This window comes from Carica papaya, chromosome 6 (genome assembly GCF_054855325.1).
Source record: "Carica papaya isolate Zhongbai chromosome 6, ASM5485532v1, whole genome shotgun sequence".
NCBI lineage: Eukaryota > Viridiplantae > Streptophyta > Magnoliopsida > Brassicales > Caricaceae > Carica > Carica papaya.
Window position 1 is genome coordinate 20,369,919 of NC_142314.1, and position 12,682 is coordinate 20,382,600.

The following is a 12,682-nucleotide window of genomic DNA, read 5'->3' on the forward strand; positions in this document are numbered from 1 at the left end:
TTGAGATTTTAAGAGAATCTCATCTAATACTCTCATGACTCTAATATTTTTCTTGAACCTTTCAGTTAAGGCTTGCTATCTTAAGATATGACCAAAGAGTCATGAATGATTCGTCTAATGAAATATCTCTGGAAAAGCTAATTAAATAAAATGCAAAAGAATCAAGATAAGAGGAAGATCATAGTTTAAAGAATATACATTATTGATGTACATTCATTAGTTGACCAATTATGTTTATCTGTGGAAAAATGTAATTATGAATGTACTCGATTTATTGGTTAAATGAGATCATTAGAGACATAAATATGATATGTGATCTAGGGTATAACATTCAATTACATACTCCAAGCTTCACTATTCGAGAAGCTATATACTCCTAAAAGATAAATAGCTAAAGTGTTCTCGAAGTATGTATGGTCACACGGCTTATTTACGTATGAGTCTTATAAAATTGAAGAGAGAGGTGGTCTCATCACGTGTGAGTGAGAAATATTAAATTTAATTGGATGAGTCGACCGTGATGGGAATCAACCAAGTTTAGATTAGTGGTAACTGACTAGCAGTTACCACTTAAAATTCAAAATCAAAAGATTGTGGTTAGTTACCACATCCAAAAAGGAAAGGAGAGGTTACCCACTAAGTGTTATGTAAGGAAAAAAAACAGAAAAAAAGAGACACAACGTACAAAAAAAAACTCACTCTCACTCTCCAACATTTATGCTTATGTGAAAAAGAAAAAGATGGGATTTTTTAGTTGATTTTTCTTCAAAAGTTTGAGTTTTTACAAAAAATATTTATACCGTGAATATTTACATACAGTTTGTTATGTGTTAATGTGATTGTATATGTTGTTATGCACATTAATCTTGAGAAATTAGTTACAAAATGAATTTGTAGATTATATATTAATTCAATGAATTCCTAACAAATATCACTTTTATTATAGTTTTTTTGATCATCTGAAGATTGCTCATGATTAGGTTTCTCATTTATGTCATTGCTTCTTCCTTTATCACGGCTTCGACCATGATATCCACCTCTATTAGCTGTTTTTCTTAACTCGTTATCATATAAAGTTATGTCACCTTCTACTTGAAATGCCTTCTCATCAATTTTGTCAAGTGATTTATTTAATCTTGCCTCATGTGCTTGTAGAGAACTACTTAGTTCATGAAATAAAAAAATAGAAAAGTCATTTGATTCCTGAAAGACAATAACTACATAATCAAATTTAGGGGTAAACACCTTAAAACTTTTTGAAAAATAGTTTGGCCATGAAGTTTATTCCCATAGGATCTCATTTGACTCACAATTTCTATTACTCTACACAAAAAATCTTACATAGTCTCATTACATTTCATAAATAAGGTTTCAAAGTTATAGCGTAGAGGTTGAAATTTCACTGTATTTACCTTTTTTGAGCTTTGAAATTCTTTTCCTTTTGAGTGACACACGGGCCACTTTTGGTTTTTGATAACGTATTTATAGCTAAATAACTGATAAAAAAATTCAATGTGGGATAGTAAGCTATAATTTGTGTCTAAACTCCAATACCAAATAATGAGAAACCTAAGATCAACCAATGTGATTAAAAATTCCACATATAGCATCAATATTCAAAATTCTAAAACTCTTGACAAATCCTCACAATACTTAACCTATATTCAATATGTGAATATAAACCAACTTAATTAGGATGAGTTAAATTGATTAAACGCCACAAAAATATATTCTAATAAATAAAAATCAATTCAAAAATAGATTGATAAAATGCCACAAGGGAATTATCTTAATAAGTACAACCAATCTTTTATTCAGTAAGACGGTTGAAGATACCTTCTTAAAGAGTACTTACAATTAGCAAAGAGTTAAAAGCAATAACCTTGAGTATTATTAGTTACTTCAATTGGAATGATTACAATTGAAAGGGTGACCTCTTTATATAGACATTCACCGTACTTATTCTACTAGAAAACAAAAAATTAAATCCTAATAAAACTCTTAAATAAACTTAAACTAGGATTTAAAATATTAATTACTTAAGCAATATATAGTGATTTCTCTATCTTGGATGACATGATGAATCCCATTCAATCTTAAACATCTCAAATCATGTCGAATTAAGTCTTTTTTAATTTATTAATTTAATTTGTAGAATTTGAGTTAAAAAACTTGAAAGATTCAATATTGGAGTAGGAAAAGGGAAGAGGAATTTAGTTAGGAAGGACAATTATTTGGTTGAATCCTCTTGGAATTCATTTTTTTTTCTTGATAAAGATCCAATCTTTTTGAAGTAAGATTCTTCTAAATTGATTCACCTTCTTCTTCGCTGCAAGCATAGTCCAAGAAGGACTCAAGAAGTTAAAAAAGATCACATCTTAAAAAGAGGGAAGCGAATTCCTCTAAGGTAAGGCATCTCACACGAGTGGGATGTTCTTCTCCTCCTTAAGCTCTTCCCATGGCCTTTTCTCCCACTAGGACTCTCTTGTCCCTTCTTTCTTGGACTATTCTTCATGTTGTCAGCTGTCTAAAACTTGTAAGACTCAGATTCATGTTTTCTAAGAGGAGATAAACTCGTAAAGGAGGAGAATTCCTCACAAGTTGAGGAATCTCGCATGGGTGAGACACTCATCTTCCCCAAATTCTCGGCCATATGTTTTTGGTCTAAAATTCCACAAAGTCGCGAGTCTTCTTAGTTTTTGGGGCATTTTATAAATTTTCTTAGGCCTCCAAGATTGTTTTCATTAACAAGATGATTGGAGGTTTGTTGAAGCCTTTTGGGTTGGGTTCTTGAGGTTAGGCTTAAGGACCTTTGAATTCTTTTTCTAAGATTCTCAAACTCATCTTTTTGATAGATCTCTGTCTAGTCTTGATGTTGGATCATTGGAGAAATCATATTGGGTCTGGTCTCCTTACCATTGGACTCCTTAAGCGCGTAGGAATCCTTAAGAGCATAAGAATCCCTCTCATCGAGGGATTCCTTCTTCTTGTGGAATTCTTCTCGTAGAGGGATTCCTCCTTCCCACGAGATTCATTCTTGCTGAGGATTCATTCTTAGTTTAGGAATACGTCATCCCGAGGGTTGCCTTGAACTCACGGGCCCCTCATTGCTTGCAGGGTGTCCTACCTCCTAGGTTCACATCAATAGTGGAGGTAAAGGAGAAGGAAAAGAAAACAATAATGGATAATAATAAAAAGTGATGGGGTTAAAAGCTTTCAAATAAGAGCTTAAGACACATGAGGTATCATATTTTCTATTATTTCTTTTACATTGCTGTAATACTTTTTGCAGTTTCTATCAATCATCTTTTATAGTCATATTAGCTTGTTTGAGCTTGAGTATTTTACTCTTGCACTTTTTACGACTAATTTGACTAGTTTTACTTTTCTTGTATATCTTTTATTTTATCTTTGCGTTATTAATATATACATTTATCTATATAAAGTAATATATCTCAAAAGTTCAAGGGACACTTTTGTGTTGTCTTATTCTTTAAAGGTCCAAACATGACTTAAATATTTTAAGTTTTTTAGAAAATGAGAAAAATTAAATGTTTGAAACAAGTATAAAATGTTATGGATCAAATTGTAATGAAAAATATATTATAAAATAAATTATAATAAGTGTTAAATTTTGAGGGATTAATTTGATAATTTATTTTAAAAAATACTGTGATATTTAATGGTATTACTTGTATATATATATATATATATATGCAGATTTCATATTTTTGGTGGAAAAAAGAATTGGTAAAAAAATAAAATGTTCTTTAACTCTTTTTTTTTTAATAAAAAATTACAAAAATTAAGAAGTTAGAAATTATAAAATTTAAAAACTTGTTTAAAAAGACAATTCTACTCCAATTACTGGCATGATAAAAATAATCTTGACCCATTATATATCAAGTAATTTATTATAATTGATTCTTGTATTTTTTAAGAAAAAAATTGAATTGAGTCGAGTCATATTTAATTAATTTATTTTTAGATTAAATTACATTATATCAATTAATATTGTTAATATTTAACTTAGAATATATACAATATATTTATATATATATATATATTAGGTTAGAATTGAAAAAAAAAAAATTAAAACTAACAAAACAATTTATAGTAATCTCCATCCACCTTCCCTATATTTTTGTTTTTAAATAAAAATATGAAAACAAGATACAAAATTTAAGATAAAAACCTACGAGTTTGATGTACGGTGACTGAAGTTTTGCAAAACAGAGATTCGCACCTTGTATTTTGGGAAGAACTCACCAGATCTTATCCCTCTCTCTTACAGACCGGTTTTCTCGGTCTTTCTTCGGCTTTCCTCTGTTATTAATCTATCTTTCGTTAATTGGCATGTCAGCCGCTATTAAAGCCATGGGGCGGCCAACAAACTAGGGCTTTTCGGCTCTGCTTTCAACAATAGGTTTGTATTGTATTGTATTGTCTTCATTCATAGCTCTTCTTCATTGCCTCGTTACTTCGTCCTTAATTTTGCGAATGATTGAATGTTCCTTGTTTTTGTTTGTCTCATCTATCTAATGAAAATTCGTGGTTTTTGGAGGTCTTAATCGTTAGGCCTCTGTCTGGTTGCCGAGTAAGTGTAGTTAGAGAAGAGAGAAATCAAACTTGAAAACTTGGGTGCTTTATTTTATTGGTTTTGTTGAGAATGATAATGGTTACTTACCCTCCGTTGGTAATCTTTCTTCATGCATATTTGGGTGAGCTTTTTAGTTATTATGTATTGTCTTGAAGAGTTCTGTTTTTTCTTTTATTGCACTGTAAGTTTGAAAATTTTAGTTTTTATGGAAACTTGCTACTAGATGATGGTTATATAGAAATGGAAATTTGGCTATTATTTTCTTATTTAATTTTGCTATCTGCAGTTTCTTATTGTTCTTGGTTCTTGTAACCTGAATCTTTTATTAAGTTTAAGAAGATTGAATACTTTTAGTATTGTCTTTCACAATGGTGTGTGGCTAGTATTTTGGATACACTTTGTTCTTTATCATGTTTTTTTTTAAAGATAATTTTTTAGTTCTATGTGCGAGATTTCTTTTTCCTTTCTTCTTGACTCCTAGGCTTGGAACAAAAATACAATTTTTATGAAATTCAATTTGATGTGTACTCTATGTCCGAGCATGGGAGGAAGAAAACCGGGGATTTAATTTTGAGAGAATTTGAAATATATATGTTAATTCTACTTGGAATCCATTTGGACTTGATATTTTATCCTCTTGGAGTTGTTTTTTTTTCCTCTTCGCCCCCTGCCCATCTTTCATGGTTTAAGAAAGTACATTTGAATTCCAGTCATTTGTTTCAAACATATCCTTAAGGCTGTTTAATTTTGGGTTTGAAGGCTTGAATCATTTTTTTTCCATTCTTTTACTTGGATTTCATTTCCATTTTGGATTTGATCATTTTCACAAAATATCATTTTCATCCTCTCAAATAAGTACTACATCTGTTTTAGTTCCTTATCCCCATGCCATTTTTGGCTCACTTGGAAAGAGAAGAAGAATAGAGCTTTTGAGAATTTCTCTTCCCCCTTTTCTTCAATATCCTTCATATATGTTAAAGGGCTGCTCTCTTCATGATGGGGTTGATTTTGTTAATCTTGTAGTGAAAATTTGTAATTAAATTTTCTGTTTATTGAATTTTTATTTATAAAGAAAATTAGAGAGAATTTTAATAGAAAATTAGATACAAATTAATCCTATAAAATAAAAAGACTTTCTAATTAGGAAAGTCAATTAAAATTCTACTTTATAAGGAGATTTTTCTAACTATATCAATCTGTATAGAAATTAGACTTTCACATGAAGTCAGATTCCTATGCTTGCCTTCAAGTTTGTTTGAAGATGTTGAGTAAACCAAACTCGGAGCTCAATTTTTTGAAAGTCTTCCTAGATAGTACTTTGGTGAAGATGTATGCGATTTAATGACAAACTTGAATGTGTCACAAGGATAGTGCTTCTAATTATGTTTTTCCTTTAACAAAGTGTCTACTAATCTTCATATACTTAGTTTGATCATAATGAACTGAGTTCTTTGTTTATTTATTGTAGATTGATTGTCACATAATACTTTCATAACTTTAAAGAGAGAATTCTTAATTCATTCAATGCCCTTTGTAGCCATATTGCTTCACAAATACTCCGTGGTAAAGTTCTAAACTCAATCTCAGCACTATTCCTTGATACCATTGGCTGCTTTTTGGTTCTTCAAGTAATTAGATTTCTTTACATATATGTACAATATCTAGAGATAAATCTTCTATCAGTCATAGAACCAGTCTAATCTGCATTAGTATATAGTTTAATTTATTGATTTCTATTTTTTTTTTTAAAATAGTCATTGTCCAATTCTCATTTTTTGATAGTTGAAAATCCAAAACACTAAGTTCCATAAGTTCTTCAGTTGAGTTATTCATGAATTGATTTACCACATTGACGTTTTAACTGATATTTGGTATGGTATGTGAGAGGTTAATCAGTTTACCCACTAGACGTTGGTATCTTTCTTTCTCGTTTGGATTACTACCAATTTTACTTCTCAATTTAATGTTGGGATCAATGGGTGTGTCTGTGGGCTTGTATTCAAGTATTCTAGTCTCTTTTAGAAAATCCAACATATATTTTTATTGAGAAACTAAAATTCTTTTGCTTGACCTAGTAATTTTTATTCCCAAGAAATGTTTGAGATTTCCTAGGCCTTAAATGTCAAATTCTTTAGTTAAAACCTTTTTTAGCCTGAGTATCTCATTTGTGTTATTTTTTGTAATTTTTTGATTTATATATATGATGAGGATTGCCATTTTTATTGAAAGATCATGCTTAACAAACATAGCATGATCTATTTGACATTTATTATACCAAAATCTCTTGATTGCATTGATGAATTTATCGAATCATGCTCTTGGAGGTTGTTTGAGTCCATACAAGGACTAAATGTGACTTAACTTTTAAACCTTGGTGGTACCTTTATATAGACTTTTTCCTCCAGTTCTCTAGTTAAAAATATTCCTCACATTTAATTTGTATAATAGCCAATCCAAATTGGCAGTTAGGAATATTTGTATCCGAAATGTGTTAAGCTTTGCTATTGGTGCAAATGTCTCTTGATAGTCGATTCTTTAGGATTAAGTAAAACCTTTGACTACTAGTCGGGTTTTGAACTTGTTAATACTACCATCAGTATTGTGCTTGATTGTGAATACTCATTTACAGCTGACTAGGTGTTTCCCAGGTGGTAATTCTACTATTTCTTAAGCTTCATTCTTTTTTAATGCTTGGATCCCATGATTGTAGTTCTCTATTTGGGTACTTTTAATGCTTCATGTATCATTCTTGTCATCTGTATTTTATCAATATTGCTAACAAATGTTTGGTAAGTTGATGACAAACCTCTAATGAAAGAAAATTGTGAATTGGATGATTAGTGGATTCTTTTTTTTTGTTTTCTTAAAGCAATAAGTCTATAATCATATGGATTATCAGGGGAGAGATCTGAATTTAGATTACATGAAGCATTTGATGATGTTGTATCTGGATTCAGATTAGATTCATAACTTTGATTAGGTGGTTGTGACTCTTTGATGTGAGCATGGATATGTACCATAAAAAGAAGACCAAATCCAAAAGAAGAGGAAAATAAGTCCAACAATCTAAGAATATAATAGTACTTGCATCTCAATGCAAGTGAAAGAGGGAATCAAGCAAGAAAAAGAAAAACTTTTAAAGAATCAAATCTCAGCTGAAAAGGAAAGATTATGGCCAACCCTAAACTTCCATTTATTTTTTCCCTAATTTTCTACAATCAATTAAAATCTTCTTCATTTTAAAAAATTTTTCCAAAAGGGAAGATTCTATCCAGTCTAATTAGTTAATTTTTTTTTTTTAATTTTTATTAATTTTTCAATTAAAGTAAGATTTAATTTTTACAATTAATTTAGAAAATTTATTTCCTTGTATTGCTCATGACCTTACTCTATAAATAAGCCTTTAATTTCTAGTTGTAACCATTAAATATTAAAATCAATAATATTGTGAGTCTTATTCAAGAGAGGTGCCTTTATCCTTCTTGTTAAGCAGGAAGTGAATCTACTTATCAAGATAATTTTTCGTGGCATTCTTCAATTCTTTTAATCGTTTGTTTTCCAGTGATCTTAATTTCTATAATTATTTATAAATGGTTAAGTAGGAAAGACTTTCATAGGATCAAATTCCTTTGGTGTCTTGAATGAAATTGTGTGACTTTTTGATCTAGTTGGTTAATTTTGTGTTCCGCATCACTCTTTCTCTTCTTGGTTCTTGTTCTTTCTAATGTAGACCGAAAGTTCAGGTGTTTTAGTATGGTGAGTAGGTTCAGGTATAAGTGTCTCATCTCAATCTATGTGTCCTGGAGATTGAATAGGTTTAGTTAGAGGATGATGAAGATATTAAATATGGTAGAGTTCCAAAATTGAAATTTTTCTTTATTCTTCTTCCTCTGAATAGCAATTTTGTAGTACAGTTGGTTTTCATGAAAGGTGATATCCATGGAGTTACAGTACTTCTAATGATTGGTGAATACCATTTATATCCCTTTTGGTTTGATGAATATCCAATAGAGATGCATTTTATTGATTTCAAGTATAGTTTGCTAATGTGATGTTTGTGTATGTGAACCAAGCTGAACAATCAAAGGTTTTGATAGACAAGGTAGATAGAAGTCAAGTGGTAGGAAAAATTGGAGTATAACTTGGTAGGGTATTTGAAACTCAAGAACCAGAGAAATCATACTATTAATAAGGTAAGTTGTAGTTAGAGCAGTTTCTTCCTAAAAAAATTTTTGAACTTGAGTTGTGAACATAAGGGAGTGGACAACTTTCAGAAGATGTTTATTCTTTTTTTCGGCTATCCCATTTTATTGAGGAGTATCAACACATGAGTTTTAATAAACATTCTCTCTGTTTCAAGATACATACCCAACTCTTTTTTAAAATATTCTTTTGCATTATTTGTCTTTATCACTTATTTTTTTGTCTTGAATTGAGTTGGGACCATATTGTTAAACGCCATCGAATATTAAAAATATTGTTGATTGTAGATGGGAGTAGACATCATTATGCGCTATATTAAACGGTTTAGAGGCTTTGTGGGGCAATTGGATGTGGTATGAGTATGTTTTGACAATACTTCATAATGAAAGTTTTTTGAATTTTTTAATTTCCAAAAAAAATTTTTAAATTTTTATTTATGAGTAAATAAAGGAATAATTTTTGAAGGTACAAAAATTTTTAGTGTCCTAATTAACAGTGTCATAACATAATTGTACTAAAATTATCTAAGTAAGTTGGATTATCTTGAGTCTCAACACATACTGCATTATGAGATTATCACTTGAAAAATTCATTATCCTTGAAGAAAAAGAGCTCAGAGTGCAACTTTTTTATTTGAAATAAAGTTCAGAGTACAATTTATCATTCTAGATCGTTCTCCTTGAATCCAAATCCTAGAATTCACATAATTTTGAGGAAAATTTAGTAACATTTATGATTTTGGATAAGTTTGCTTACCGACAACAAATTTCTATCCAGATTAGGTACATCAAGTACCTCTTTCAATGTTAACTTTTTTGAGATGGAGATATCCGATCAGAGTGAGATCCATATGCTGTAACGACTCCGTAAATATCCAAAGGAAATATATAATAACTTAAGTATGAAAGCGAAATGAAAGGTTAAGGTTTACATTCCTTACACAATAACTTAAAAGTACTAAACAATATTACGGAATTTATTTTTTGAAAAAAATACGAAAAATAAGGAAACAAAAGGAAAATAGAAAATATCTAGCATCTACTCGTAATCTTCTTGCGGATCGAGATCTGGAACCTGGTCCTCTTGATCTGAAATGTTTAAATAAAGGATGAGTTATACTAGCGCAGTAAGAATATCATACTATATCACCGACACAGAAGTAAAGATTGATATAAAATCGAAAACCACTAATGGAGCATTAAAGTTAGCAAATTCATTTATCAATCATAAAATCATTTCTTGTTTACTTATCATAGTGGAATTTTATGAAAACAACCTGTAAAAACAATAATATAATACAGATCAATATTTCATGCATGATCAGCCATCATAGTACATATTATAAATTCATATCCATTATCAATAAACCCAACAATAACTACCACTCTTTTCACCAGTCTGCTGGTATCCATGAGAGTTCATAAGGATGCCCCCGCTACATGTGAACTCTTTCATTTATCATTCTCAATTATGGGCCGTTTCCATACCCCGTCCGGTATGAGTTCCAATTTACTAAACCTTAATACCCCGTCTGGTATGAAGGTGAAGCGGGCCGTCTCCATACCCTGTCCGGTATGAGTGCCAAATTATCAAGTCTCCATATCTCGTCCGGTATGAGACAACATTCACGGTAGGGTTCTCTATGTACTCGGTTCGTCCACTATTTCTCAAGATATCCAGTAAGATTGTCGTTTCATATAATCATTTAATCACACAATTTCTTTACCGTTTAAACTTCATTTTTCCCTATTCAACAGTAAACACGTAAAATAAACCATACATGCATTCAAATGTATAAAATAAATAAATAAAATACCATTATGCAGGTAAACTGTAAAAACAATCAACAACAGCAGTAGATAACTTCCGGTTCCGGCTCCATTAGCAATCCGTTATTAATTATGCATGTTTACTAAAATCGCACAAAATACCATATTATTATTTATTTAAACTTCAGTTTTATGATAGAAAATAGGGTGAGGGATCCTTACTCGATTTGACGCCTGAAAAGCTAAATTGTTTACTGCTCCTACGGGCGGTCTCTGTATTCTCTGAATTTTTCTTCGGGAATTGAAACGCGCTAATAGCACCTACAAATATTCCAAATAAATCCAAAATCAGTCTCAAGGCCCACTCAGACAATTTTGCAATTCTGGCACAGCAGCTTCGCCGTGCTCCGGCGACGGCGCTGCCGCCCTCGGCAGCGGTCCGTCTTGAGTCGGCCGTTTTTGGCCGAATTCAGTCGATTTTGTATCGATCCCTATGAGAAAACACGTTAAAGTGTCTCGATTGGCCGAAAAACACAAAACATCGAATTTCACCGGCGGTGGGGCTCTTCAGTGCGGCAGCTCTTCCGGCTCACGTTGCGGTTGGGTGTTTTGCTTTGGTCAACCTGTAGAGAAGAAAACGGTGTGATCAACGGTGGAAAAATTATGCGAAACGGGAATCGAGAAGGGTCTCATTGGAGGCATTTTGTGAAATTCCCCGCGGCGGTGCTGCTGAACTTCGCCGATGTTTTTCGGCCAATTGACCGCTCTTTTTGCTTCAATTTAGCTATGGGTGAGCTTAAAATTGAATTTCGTGCAAAAGGAGAAGTTTTTATTTTTTTTGGCGGTCGGAAACGGTTCCGGTGCAGCGGCGGTCGGCTCTCTGGCTGTTGGGTCGTCTTCTTCGGTGAGGGATTCTGGCAGCTAGGGTTAGGGTTTGGTGCGGATGGGAGTTATTTATATCCATCCATTTTTGATATGGGCCGTCCATCGCTTTTGATCTGAGTTGTCTATCGCGTTTGATCTGAACCGTTCGATCGCGACTAAATAGAGAGTGAATTTGGGCGATCCAATTTGGGCCGTCCATCGCTATTCAATCTGAGCCATCTGATTGTGTTTGAATCTGGCTGTTCGTTCGCATTTGGAAGAGAGTGCATTCAGGCCGTTCGTGCACGCAGGAACGGACTTCAATCATTCGATCGCAGGCACATGGATCGCCCACGTGGCTTCCCGCGTTAGTGTCTCTGCCACTTGGTGCGTCCTGGTTGGTTAAGGTTCATGACCGGGCGTCTGATGTGGTGAAACTTTCCAAAATTGCGTTTTACCCTCTTTTTTTCGATTTTTCTTTCAAAAATACCATCAGAACCCAAATTTTCATCACTTTTTCCCAAAATTGTTTTCAATTAAATCATTCATCAATTTTATTTCATTTTTTGCTCTAAATTAAAATAAAAAAATAAAATAAAAAATAAAAAATTTATTTTATTACATTTAAAATAAAATCTTAAATTATAAAATAAAATTTTTGGGTGTTACATATGCTATTTTTATGGTGAAGTTCTTTTTATATGGATTATATTTTTGAAACAATGTTTTATTTTCCGTCACGTGATTAGATGCCCCTAAATCATGATTCAAGTATCTTGACTCTCTGAAATAGGATTAAACACATTAGAGGAATTGCCCCTTTATGTTGTTGTACCACATCGTATGTTGTTATTGATGAAGTTTTAATGTAGGAATATTTTTTGGAGGGTTTCTATATACTCTTTGTTTAATGGACATAATTCTCTAGTGGAGACACCTTCATTAATAGAGACAGGATTTTCCTTACTTTCTTTCTCTGTGGTTGATTTTATGGTATTCAAATAAGTTGATTTTCCATGAATTTTTCAGCAATTGTATCGAGTATGACATTTTTTTCTGTAACAATCACACCAAGGCCTTCTTTTTCTTTGCTGATTGTTTGAGTTGGGATGAGGGCTTAGGCAATCAAGACAGAGTTCTGCACGGTAGTAGGATTTGTGAATTTATCTGCCAACATCATGTTTTTTTTTTTTGCTTTCTTCTCTCCTTCAAAAAAATATCTCATGAAGACAAAGTAATGGTTTTC

General features: G+C 31.9%; 1 protein-coding gene across 8 annotated transcripts in view; it reads left to right on the top strand.

The window, feature by feature from the left end:
* The first annotated feature begins 4,175 nt into the window (after window positions 1-4,175).
* The window catches only part of LOC110824321 (uncharacterized), a 53,743-nt gene continuing 45,236 nt past the window's right edge, over window positions 4,176-12,682 (top strand). For 3 of the 8 annotated variants that reach the window (XM_088222265.1, XM_088222266.1, XM_088222264.1), the window contains exons 1-2: window positions 4,177-4,426; window positions 6,069-6,163. The gene's annotated coding sequence lies outside the window, so the exon portion shown is untranslated. Of the gene's footprint in view, window positions 4,427-6,068; window positions 6,164-12,682 lie in introns of all 8 variants that reach the window. The other 5 variants (XM_088222268.1, XM_088222269.1, XM_088222267.1 and 2 more) reach the window with 3 other exon arrangements.